Source organism: Megascapheus bottae, unplaced genomic scaffold (assembly GCF_031878675.1).
Source record: "Megascapheus bottae isolate mThoBot1 unplaced genomic scaffold, mThoBot2.hap1 HAP1_SCAFFOLD_81, whole genome shotgun sequence".
Lineage (NCBI taxonomy): Eukaryota > Metazoa > Chordata > Mammalia > Rodentia > Geomyidae > Megascapheus > Megascapheus bottae.
The window spans coordinates 535,896-547,500 of NW_028327393.1; the positions used below are offsets into that span (position 1 = coordinate 535,896).

At 40.6% G+C, this 11,605-nt stretch overlaps 1 long non-coding RNA gene across 1 annotated transcript; it reads left to right on the forward strand.

The window, feature by feature from the left end:
- Positions 1 to 6,231: 6,231 nt before the first annotated feature.
- On the forward strand, positions 6,232 to 11,113 carry LOC150039905 (uncharacterized). The gene is made up of 3 exons (XR_016534180.1): positions 6,232 to 6,296; positions 7,942 to 8,012; positions 10,972 to 11,113. It is a non-coding gene; the product is annotated as an uncharacterized LOC150039905 (long non-coding RNA).
- The last annotated feature ends 492 nt before the right edge of the window (positions 11,114 to 11,605 follow it).

Sequence of the window (11,605 nt, forward strand, 5' to 3'; positions counted from 1 at the left end):
AGGAAGGAGAAGACAAGAGGATGTGCGATCCCCTATTTGGGAGGGTTTTGCTTATGTTATGCAAATGATCCTACATCACAGCTAAGGGTCAATGCATGTGACCTTCTCCCTCTTGAGCTGCCATGTCAGCTCTCCTTAGATGCCTCTCTTATCCCTTACCCATTTCCACTTGAGGGGAGGTTCTACCCCTTGTGTTCTGTTCTCGATGTTCTTGTCTCAACCTAGGATAGATTTTTTTCATAGGAGAAGAGAAGATTAAAGAACCCAGTAGAGTCCTTCTTTCTCAGACTCATTTCTCCTTCATGGTTCATCTCAGCATTGCTGGCCCTGCCTCATTTTCTTGGCCAGTCCTTCCAGCGGCCCTTTCTTCTCAGAACTATAGTCTTTTCTCTCTTTCCTCCTCCTCTAAGCATCTCCTCACTATCTTCTCCATCAGGATGCCTTATTTTATTTGTTGCCACCTTTGGCCAGGTCATATGCTAGCATTCAGCTGGGGTTGTGAGCAGAAAAGACAAATAAGTGCTTAGATTTTAAAAAAAACCAACTACAATGCAGGGGTTCTCAAGGCTCTTTACCTAAAAGCCTCCTTACTGAGAAGGCTGACATGTGGAGGACCACAGTTTGAAGCCATCCCAAGCCACTCTGAGTCTCCAATTGCAACCAAAAAAAGCAAAATGGGGGCATGCCTCAAGTGATAGAGTGTCAGCTAGACAAGCTGAGCAGGTTCAAGACCCAGACTTCAAACTCTGCTACTTGCAAATACAAAAGTTAGACTCTGTTGCAGGCCATGTTTAGGTAGTACAGACAAGGTTCCTAGAGGGCAGCACTTGGATTCCCCTGACTGCCCTTGTTTGACACTCACACCTGAATCTCCATGGACATAGAACAGGTTTGGAGAACTTGTTCTTCTACTAGACTCCTCTAGCAACTGCCAAGTTGGTGCTGTTTCCAAGAAATCAGACTGTCTAGTTTAGACTTCCCAATATTGCTGGAAAGACTGGCACAGACCACCCAGTTCTCTAAAGTTTTCCCCTGGGTTCTCCATCTCAGTCTTCCCACAACTGGGACTACAGGCTTGGGCCGCTCTACTCTTTTCCTAGATGAAGTCTCTCTTTACCCAGGCTGGCCTAGAAAAATAGTGAAAGAGGTTATTTATTTAGAGCTAGAAACCTAAACATGTAGAAGAAGGTGAGACAGAGAATTTTCACTTCATTTTGTCTGCATTTTGTCGGTGGGTGCATGGGGGGATCATGGGTTTCCAGCCCAACCTGTGAGTTGTACCTGAACTCTTCAGCTCAAGGTTACGACCCTACCCCTGTTCCTGGGTGTTGTCCCTAAGCTCTGCAGTACCCTTGAGCCAAGCCCCACTTCCTGTTTTCTGGAGGTTAGATGGAGATAAGAGTCTCGGGTCCTTTTGTGCCCAGGCTGGCTTTGAACCTTGATCCTCAGATCTCAGACACTAAGGAGCTATGGTTACTATGGAAGCCACTGAGCCCAGCTTTGCCTGTATTTTTCAAGGATGAAATTCCTTTGTGTGATGTAAATTGTTTAAATGTGAGGAAAATAAAGGCTTAGCACATTGTACTTGTGAATTTCAGTGGCTTATTGTTAGAGGATATCAGTAGAAAGCAGTTGGACAACTGGAACAAGGGAGAGGAGAGTGCAGTAAAAGCCATGTTTCCATCAGAAATCTTTCTGATGATAGTGTTTGTTCCATGAAATTAAGAGACACCAAAACAAGGCAAGATGAAAACCCAATCAGACATGCTTCATGTTAATATGAAATAGGCAAGGTTGACAGGAAAAATTCATTGTGCACTCTGAAACCAGATCTTGGAGGAAAGGCTAAAGGAAGAGGGGCCATTTGAACTGAGGAAAAGGTCACACACCCTGGGTTCACGTTGGTTATCCTAGCTACTTAGGAGGCGGAGAACTGAGGATTGTGGTTTGAAGCCAACCCAGATAGAAAACACTTATCCCCAATTAATTATAAATATTCCAAAGTGAAAGAGTGTCCCATCCAGCGGGACATCAACTAGGGCCAAGAACCTAGAGGGAGGAATGAAAGGGACAGGAGACATGAAGAAGGCAGCAAGACAAGCATCCTGATCAAGCTGCCAATTTTATTTTTCACACAAGGGTTTATATGCCTCTTCAGGAGAGGGATTGGGGTATAGGAACTGCTCGGGGGAGGGGGTCCGGTAGTAGGATGTTTGCTTGGGGTAGAGGCCAGGTAGTAGGATGTTTGCATATCAACGCAAGCAGGCATGTGTTGCTTAGTGACCTACTTACAAGATGCAAGCACATTCTTACAGTAAGAATTCAGGGAGGGGGAGAATGTCCCCGATCTCCTCCCGTCATCTTGAAATAAGTGAGGGGCAAGGATTTAGGCAATATCTGAATTATGGTAGGCATTAACCTGAGAGGGGGGACAGAGGCCCTGATTCCTAGAATGGAGGCCATGTTGAGGAAGAAGCAAGACCCACTGGCTCATGTATCTGTCTTTCTGCTGAGGCCAAGCATCTATTTGCGGGGGAATGGTTTTCATAGATGCCAACCTCCATGCTATTGGGCGTGTCCCTCAGGAGACCCCGAGACTGATGGCTGTTTAGGCTGTCTCCTCGCAGTCTTAGCTGCACCTCATGCAAATGCTTACACCTGTCAACAGTAGATGCATATCCCTCGGGTGGGGATTATGGTTCCTCTGGGGGACCCATAGTCCTCATACCCATTTAGCATCTCCCTCATCTAGGCTGTTCAGCACTGAATGGAAAATTCACCCATCCAGAGTCACCATAATGGCTGGAACCAACTAGGGGACTTTGAGTTTAGCACAGAATGTCCCATCACCAAGAGTTTTTGGTTCCAGTCCTCTCAGGAAACGGCTGTGGGGTGGTGGTAGAATCAGGCAGAACAGAATATGTGGCAGCAGTTTCATCTCTCAGTAACTCCAATGGAATGTCACACCTCCTGCTGGGTTGCCTGCAAATTTCTGCACCAACTGGTTAAAGAAGCTAAACCTAAGGCCTGACTTCAGTGAATTTTCCCAATGATTCCCTGGTTGCTTTTCCTGAGCACACTCATTTTGTCAGGCTGACAACCCATTAGTTTTTTTTTTAACCTTTTCTTTTTTTAAAAAAAGAATTTATTAACGTTCATTTTTACATCATATTTTAAATGACAAGTTCAACATACAAGTGTTTAAGGAGGCAATCTCTATTTACAATCACTGGGACTTAGTATTTAGAACTTAATCACAATGAAGCTAAGGTTTGTATGTCATAGAAACACATTAATTTATGAAATAAAACATTATGTCTATAGAGTCATAGGTTTTTATGTCTATATAGAGGAGGAATTTAGATTAATGTGGAGAGAATAGGGGAATGCAGCCATAATATTTAACAACATATATCCTATGAACCTAGGGAAATGGAGAAGATAGGATAGGGGTTGATATATCCATCAAGATATATTGTACTTATAAACTGATTGGTTAATGTAAACCCATTTGTGTAACCACCTAAGATACTAAAAGTATAAGTTAAAATGGCATAGAACTATTTATCTCTAATGTACACAAACAGGATTGTTTGGGTATACCTGACCAATATTATCCTTGATATTGATTTATAAATTTGACTTAGAGAAAATTAAATTTAGATTATTATTATAGAACTCTAAAGGTAGCATTTCATAAGCAAGAAATTCTGGAAGCTCCCAATATTTTTTTTCCTGGAATGGTGATGTAGTAAGAATTTATCTTGTAGAAGATTAAGATATAATGATTTTTCTCTTTCTTTGCAATATTGTGAACTGCTTTAAGAGGCAGAAACCATTTGTAAAGGACAAATTCTATGCAAGATCAAATGATTAACTAAACCCACAACCTTAGATGGCCAATATTTTCTCTCTTTATTCTCCATTGAGTTAACTGGCAAGACATTTTGCTCTGTACTCTAATAAACATATACGTTTTCTTTTTCACTTTTATGCAGGAGTAGGAGAAGGTAATGGAGCAGACCTGAAAATTGAAATAATAATGCAGCACAAGACTGTATTTACTTGTACTCGCCAAACTTGCACGGTGAGCCAAAGCTCATAAATGAGAATTCTCATGTTTGTTTCAAAGCTCCCAGTCAAGTGGCATGATGGTCTTCCCCAAAGTAACACTCACCAAAAAGAGACAGCTCTTGCCCTCTGTCACCATTCCAGTTGGCATTGCTTAGTTCAGACGCAAAGCAGAGCCTTGTTCCAAACAGTTTCTGAAAGATATTGTCAAACTGGGCTTCAGTTTAGTGCTGCTTCGAAATCACTTGTGCCCACAAATGCTAAGAATGTCCCCAGGAATTACTGGAGGCTTTAAATACATACATCATGTCAGTATTTCCCATATGATCTTCCTTTTGATCATTTTGATCATGTATTACAAAGCTCTGATTCTCAAATGCAGTGTTCTTGAAGGTCACCTTGGCACTTGTGGAAGTGGAAAGTCATAGGTTCAAAGAGTGATGCAGAATCTGTCCACTCAGCAATGGGCTCAGTGACTGTCATTGAGATGTTTTGTTGGCTGTCACCTTGAGATCAGTAGAGACAGCATATGGACTGAGGAGATGCCTCTTTACCCACAGCCATTTCTGAAATGTTCAAGAAATTCTCAAGACTGTGCACCTTTTCTAGGAGAAATTGGCAAATTTCCTTTTTAATCCCAAAGGAAGCTTTCAGAATGATTCCCAGGTTCCTGTTGTAACTTCTGTACATGCACACAAGTGTAGTGTGTTGTGAGGTTTAGGTAATATATTTGAATTTAATCTCTAATCTATAAGTTATCAAATCAGTGTAAAAAGTGACCATTTTCAAACCACTTTGTCACATAGGACACTGATCCCATCAATTCTTAGCCCATATTTATTCTTATTTTCCTGGATTTGAAGCTCTGAATACATAACAACCCTAGTGTAGGCAAGCTATTTCCATCAATATCTGGACCTACAAATTCCCATTAGAGAAGACGGACTCATCTGTTTGGCACATGGAATAAAATTCTCAGTTTCATTGATATTTTTGCTGGTTTCTCTTCTCAGGCCTATATTATTCCTCCTTTATTAAAATCCTCCAATGACCAACTGAAAGTCTACTTTCTAGAATATGCTTTGTTATTCAAACTTTCTGCTATAAACTGCCCTCCCATAGGACACACTTGCACACTTCCTTATAAAGCTTGAAAACAATATATTATTTTCATATTGTTCTGTATGTAGAAAACTTCCTGAAAACTTGAAAATCATGTGAGAGTCTTCTGTGGGTATGTTTCTTGAAGCCTAGCATAGCTTTCTTCTTATTCTGTGATGGTATATGAATATCAGAGTAATACATGGGATGATTTCATAGTTGTTAATCCCCAAACTTGACCTGTTTGTGGTCATTCCATTCACTGGAATGGCTCATTGACCTCATCAGCAACATAATATTTGTCATGAAAGTGGGGTCAATTATTCATTGCTTCTTGAACATCAATATACTGTTTCAGACTGAAGTTAAAAGCGCATCCTTAAAAGAATATAAAAATAGGATGATTCACATAGAACAGTAATGTGTATTACATTAGAAACTCCTGGTCATATAGGATGAGACTAAATGAAAGGATCTCTAGGATATTGAAACAAGAGCTTTATCTTGTGTGATTGTGGCTCTTAATGCACTCCGTTATTCCTCTTCTGTTTAGTTTCCTTCTGGTTAATCTCATATTGTTACTGTATCTGACTTTGTGACCCTGGTATATTGTATGTATGTTTATTTGATTATTTAAAATAGGAAAGAGAAGTGGGGAAACAATATGATTGGGAGAGGTGTTGGGGGAGGAAAATGGGGACAAAACCATGAGAGGTGGTATCAATGTGTGAGAAGTAAGACACCTACTATCTGGTGAATATAACTGTAATCCCTCTATACATTACAATAAACAAAAAGACACTTGTCAAAAATGAATACTTTGCTTCTCAAGTGCAGTCTTAAGAAAGCTATCAAACATTTGGAGCCCAGTACCTTTACCACTTCAGAAAAAATTACTGCTATTTTCTATATGAAATTACCGAGCTATGAAATTATGAGTATATAATGAATTAAGGATGATTTCATGAGTGAAAAAGAATACTAATCGCTGGCAACACTTTGAGTTCCTAATTCCATGTGTTCATTAACAGGTTGTCCATGATATTGATACAAATAGAACAATCTTTTTGGTGCCCAACTGTCCGGACTTATGTGATGATGTAAAAGTAAAATTTTCTTCTTCGGTGAGTCCTCAAGTATCCTGCATGATTGTATGCTCTTTTGTTTGGTCTGGGTTTGTGATTTCCTTTGCTGCAGTTCCCTACAATAGAAAGGACAGATAAAAATGCATGTCTCCGGAAGGGGAGGAAAACACAAAACAAAGTCATCAGGATTTCTTGTATATATTTAAAATATTTCTGATCACTTTCTTCTGAATTCTAAGCAATTGATATCTGTTACTTATCAAATGAGAAAAGGATGAAAGCAAAGATGGTAAAAAGAAACCGACATTGTTGACTTTCCATAAGAGTAATTACAGTTATCTTGTCTATCTTTTAAACACGCCATGATCAGTGTGTTTACCAAATGTGAGGGAGATTTTACTTTCCTGTCCATAATTATCTATTGACTTGCTATCACTAGTATGACTGTGTAATTTTAATGGATCAGCCGTACATGTCATGTCTGAGTGTCATATATGACTATAATGATTTTCTATGAAATCATCTATTCCTACTCTCAGTAAGAACTTCCATGTGTTCTGTATGCCCTCCTTCATTACCTGCTTGCTCACTGCTGAGCAGTCTTAGGTACTGAGATGTGAATGTGAATGTTGAAGCAAGTGACCACCTGGGAAGTCTCTCCATTTCAATGTTTCCCCTTGGATAACAGAACCACTGTGAATTCTTGCTTAGCTAGTGTCTCTAAACAAACACTGTGGTTTTTTCCCCTGGTGCAGGGGGTCTTGATGAGAGCTAGTTTTGTGATTATTAAGGGTTAAGATGGGATGGCATGCTTGTGAAAAATGAGGAAATTATTGATTACTGGTTTGTTTTGTTTTGGGCCATACTTTGGTTTGGATTTTTGCTTGGTTTACTTGCTTGGCTAAACATCTATCACTCGAGTCATGCCTCCAGCCCTGTTTGTTTGCTGGTTAACGTGGAAACAATATTTTACTTTTTGCCATGGCTGACTTTGATCCTCCAGATCTCAGCTTCTTGTGTAACTAGCCATCACCAATATTGATGCCTAATTATTCAAACTAGCTGTCAGTTATGGAAATAGATGTGAGTTCTATGTCTTTGGGCTGACTCTCAAGGACTCTGTCTCTGGACAGGACCATACATTCCAGCTTTGTTGTGATGGAGCTCCAGGTGAAATGGCTGTGGATGCTGTACAGTGTGTCTTTCACAGGATGATTGTTTACCCTGGTGGGGAGTGGCTTCATGTCTAATTGTCCCACTGGTGACCATGGATCCTCCTCACAGGAAACTTGTTTGTACTGACAGATGACCTATAGCTGCTGTCTGACTTGTTGTGTTTTGACTTTCTACCAAATTAATCACTCTAGGAAAACCCTGAATAGAGCAGGTTGTATATGCTTATTACATAAGTCACCAACAAAGCATGAAAACACAACACAGTGAATAAGAGAAGCAGTTTATGACAGAGAAGGGAAAGGCAGCACATCTTGCAGGGCCAGTGGATGGAGGGGAGCCATCCAGGGGAAACTGATACCTGACAGTGGAGGGACACAAGGCAACCTTAGAAGCAAATAACATTCTCTTGAGGGCCAGGTGTGACCTTAGCAGATTTTCCATGGGAGGTTTCATTGTGGTATCCATTTTATTATACAAATCACCTCTTTCTTTAATCATGTGTTTTTAGAAGCTTCCTAACTATTATGATGACTGTGCATTCTTCATGTGGTTCCATACATCTCTCATAGAGAAAAACAGGTGAGGACAGATTGTAAGACAGATTGGCAATTCCTTTGCCTACTATACTAAGCTCATTTTCTACAAAAATAAAGAATTGCTTAAGCAAACATTTCCTATCCCCTACCATAAGGCAATGTGTCAGTGAAGAGGCAATTACCCAGATCATAGTAATGATCAAGTTCTCTCACGAAGTGTACATCTACCCGGTTGCTGGAATATAGAAAGGTCTAGATGGATGTCACTTTATTAGGTCATGATTGGTGGGATTAGTCTAGGGAGGCTTTAGCTGGCTTTCTTCTGCTGTAGGCACATTTCCATGTAGGACAGAAGTTTTAAGGCCTGAGAAGTATTAACAATTTCAAAAGCATTGTTTGGTTAACCTCCCCTTTGAAAAGGTTTTCTCATGACTGAATGATGTATTATTGCTGAGAACCTACTACTTTATCTAGAAACTCATTCCTGAACCTACAAAGACTCAGTTTTCAGGAGTATTGACCTGTGGTGGTAAAAAGAAAAACACTTTCTAGATCATTCACATCAAGGCAGAAATGACTGTTGCCATGTCCTCATAAAAGTGTGAGGATAGATATGAAGACCTTGGAGCTGGGGGAGGTGGCTCAGGCCTATTATCCGAGCAACTCAAGAGCCTGATCTGAAGATTAAGGCTCAAGGGCCGGGATATTGGCCTAGTGGTTAAAGTGCTTGCCTAGCATGCACGAAGACCCGGGTTCGATTCCTTGGTGCCACATACATACAAAAAAGCCGGAAGTGGTGCTGAGGCTCAAGTGGTAGAGCTCTAGGCTTGAGAAAGTCCAAGGACAGTGCTCAGGCCCTGAGCTCAAGTCCAGGACTGGCAAAAAAAAAGATTAAGGCTCAAAGCCACCCTGGGCACTAAAGGACCTAAGACTCTTATCTCCAATTAACCTCTAGAAAAGGGAAATAGGGGTTGGGTTAAGGGTAGGGTGTTATTCTTGGGTTGTAGATCTCAGGGACAACACTCAGGCCCCATGACCCACCAAGAGGGAGAGAGAGAGAGAGAGAGAGAGAGAGAGAGAGAGAGAGAGAGAGAGAGAGAGAGAGAGAGAGAGAGAGAGAGAGCAGAGAGAGAGAGAGAGACAGAGAGACAGAGACAGAGAGAGAGAGAGACAGAGAGAGAGAGAGGAGAATGAAGACCTTGCGCCATGAGTTTGTCCTAGTGGTAGAGTGCTTGTCTAACATGCACAAATACCCAGGTTAGATTCCTCGGTACCACATACATAGAAAAAGCCAGAAGTGGTGCTGGATAGTATAGTGCCAGACTTCTCTTGAAATCTGAACTGGGCCTGATAATACCTCAAATCTATTAAGACAACAGCAAGAAAGCCTCATTTCTACAGATTTGTAACTCACATACAATTTGATTTTGGAAAGAGTAAACTCTGCATTTAAAGGAAAAATTCTATCAATTTTCCTACGTGTCCAGCTGTCTCTTGAGCAAAGTCCTCGACAAAGGCAGGGTGTTTACTTGTTGCTTCTTGTCAAACTGGTTCTTGCTAAAGGATAGCTTTGTCCTTTCCCCCACCATCACCTCATTGGAGATTATAAGAACATTGGATCCTCCTTTTTGTAGTCATTTCTGGAAAATTGGTATCATTTTTTCCTTGCTTGATAAATCTTTTTTACACTGATGAGATTGTGGCTTAGACAAAAACATCATTTCACCGATTCAGGGCGATATAGCTGGGCACTGGTGGCTCAGTGACCTGTCATTCTAGCTACACAGGAGGCTGAGATCTGAGGAACACAGTTTGAAGCTAGCCTGGGCAGGCATGTCTATGTCACACTTATCTCCAATGAGTCCTTGAAAAATCAGAAATTCAACTGGAGCTCAAGTAAGAGAGGGTCAGCTTGAGCAGAGAAAGTTTATTGAGAACTCAAGGTCGTGAGTAGAAACCCCACTACTCACATTAGGAAAACAAAACAAAAAATACAAAAAAAAACCCAGAACACTAATTACTAGGTTTCATTATACACCCAATTATGTCTTGGTAATTGTTGTGCCAGTCCTGGGGCTTGAACTCATGGCTTGAGCACTGTCCTTTGGCCTTCTCAAGGCTAGAGTCCTACCACTTGATCCACAGCACCACTGTCAGCTTTTCCTATGTATGTGGTACTGAGTCATTGAACCTGGGTCTTCATGCATGCTAGACAAGCACTCTTACACTAGGCCAAACTCCCAGCCCCTTGGTAACTTTCGTCAATTATAAACACTTAGAATATATGTTTGTTTGTTTATTTGAAGTAGGGAAAGGGGGGAAACAACATGATTGGAAGGGGGTGGGTGGAGGGAAACAGGGAGAAACACATGAGAAGGTGTATGAATGTGTGAGAAGACCTGCACCTCCTACTACCTGACAAATGAAATTTAAAAAGTTTTACAAAACACTTAGATAATATGCTCAAAGTGGGTGTCAGTAATTCTCTAACAGGCACGTTGTGACTGATCAATTTGTTTCTGAAGATTAAGGTCTTTTATGTCATTCCAAGGAGGCAGAATGGGCTAAGTAGTGAAGACAAGTAGGACTTAAATCCTGGTTGCAGCCAGCAAGTCTCTTTGTAAACAAGGGTGTGCTATTGGATGACTCTTCTGTTTTGGTTTTATTGTTCTTTTTTTAATGTCGGGAGAATGTAAAGATGGATTACAGTTATATTCGTCAGGTAGTAGGTGCATTACTTCTCATATAATTGTATCCCTTCTCATGCTTTTGTCCCCTCCTCCACCTCCCAGTCCTCTCTTTTCCCCCCTTCCCTTCCCTGTTTCAAATAAACAAATAAATGTGTATACAATATACCAGGTAGCAAGTCACAGACAGTAACAACATGAGAAAAACCATAAGGGCAAAAAAACGAGAAGAGAAATAACATAGTACATTAAGAACTACAATCACATACTGTAAGCCCTAAAAGAAAATGTAATGACTTTTTTTCCTGTCCTTAGACTTTATTTAACACGAGCTGACCTGGACAATCCACATAAAGAAAAGACATGGAACATATATCGTCCAGACTTTGCTGTAGATATATTCTTTGAAGAAGTCTTTCAGTGACAAACACACTATATACCCATCACAGTTTAACTTTTCTGTATGTTTATTAAATAAATTATATATTGGTAATAGTAACCTCTCTTCAGAGTGTGTATGTTTCTATGAACTCATCAATGCATGTATACATATGTACATACATCATAATCTTGAATTGGCTAGTTTATGAATTTACCAATTGTATGTCTCCACAACTACTGGCCTTCTTCTCTCAACTCATTTTCTTTCTTCCCTTTGTATCCATTTTTCAGAATTGCTGGAGTGGTGGCTCACTCCTGTAATCCTAGCTACACAAGAGGATGAGATCTGAGGATCTGGGTTCAAAGCCAGCCAGGGTACTAAAGACCATGAGACTCTTATCTCCAATTAACCACTAGGAAAACCGGAAGTGGCCCCTGGCTCAAGGGCCAGGGCAATAGCCTTGAGCTGAAGAGCAAAGGGATAGTGCCCAGGCCCAGAGTTCAAACCCCATGACCAGCAGAAAAATAAAAAAGTACTGCTAGAAAAATATGCATATAATTTACATCA